The sequence below is a fragment of the Sinocyclocheilus grahami genome, unplaced genomic scaffold (assembly GCF_001515645.1).
Source record: "Sinocyclocheilus grahami isolate Dianchi unplaced genomic scaffold, SAMN03320097.WGS_v1.1 scaffold2627.1, whole genome shotgun sequence".
NCBI lineage: Eukaryota > Metazoa > Chordata > Actinopteri > Cypriniformes > Cyprinidae > Sinocyclocheilus > Sinocyclocheilus grahami.
In genome coordinates this window covers 2,725-3,173 of record NW_015507806.1, presented here as the reverse complement: position 1 = coordinate 3,173, position 449 = coordinate 2,725, and the positions used below count along the sequence as shown (strand labels likewise).

At 37.2% G+C, this 449-nt stretch overlaps 1 protein-coding gene across 1 annotated transcript in view; it reads right to left on the bottom strand.

The window, feature by feature from the left end:
* Nucleotides 1-104, bottom strand: part of LOC107575420 (NACHT, LRR and PYD domains-containing protein 12-like) — a gene marked incomplete at its 3' end in the record, with an annotated part of 25,565 nt that extends 25,461 nt beyond the window's left edge. The window contains exon 1 of the mRNA XM_016261798.1: nucleotides 51-104. The remainder of the gene's footprint in view (nucleotides 1-50) is intronic.
* Between the last annotated feature and the right edge of the window lie 345 nt (nucleotides 105-449).

Here is a 449-nt window from a genome sequence, read left to right as displayed (position 1 = left end):
TAAGACGACACTCATACATGAAAACAACTAGAGAAAGATGAAACACTCACCTCAGTGTTTGTACATCTGTCTTTGTCTGCCTCTGAAGTGTCGTGTTGAACAGCAGCGCTGAAATTTCTTTCACTTCTACCAGGAAGAGTTAGACATGAGAATGAGAAGAATGACAGTCAGTCATCTAAACTCTCATCTGCTGTTATTCAGTCAGTTCAAATGAAAGCTTGATTATCAGGAAACGCTGCTAAACTCAGAAGTTGCTTTACAAGTTTGAACATGTGTTGAATGTTGAAAGTGCGTCAAGTGTAAGTCCAAGATATGTATACAAGTTTGAACATGCGTTGAATGTTGAAAGTGTCTAGTGTCAGTCCAAGATATGTATAGTGTTGTGTCATCTTTGATTGGACAATGATGGGTTTCCACATTAAAAAGTGGAATGTATATAATGTAAAAAG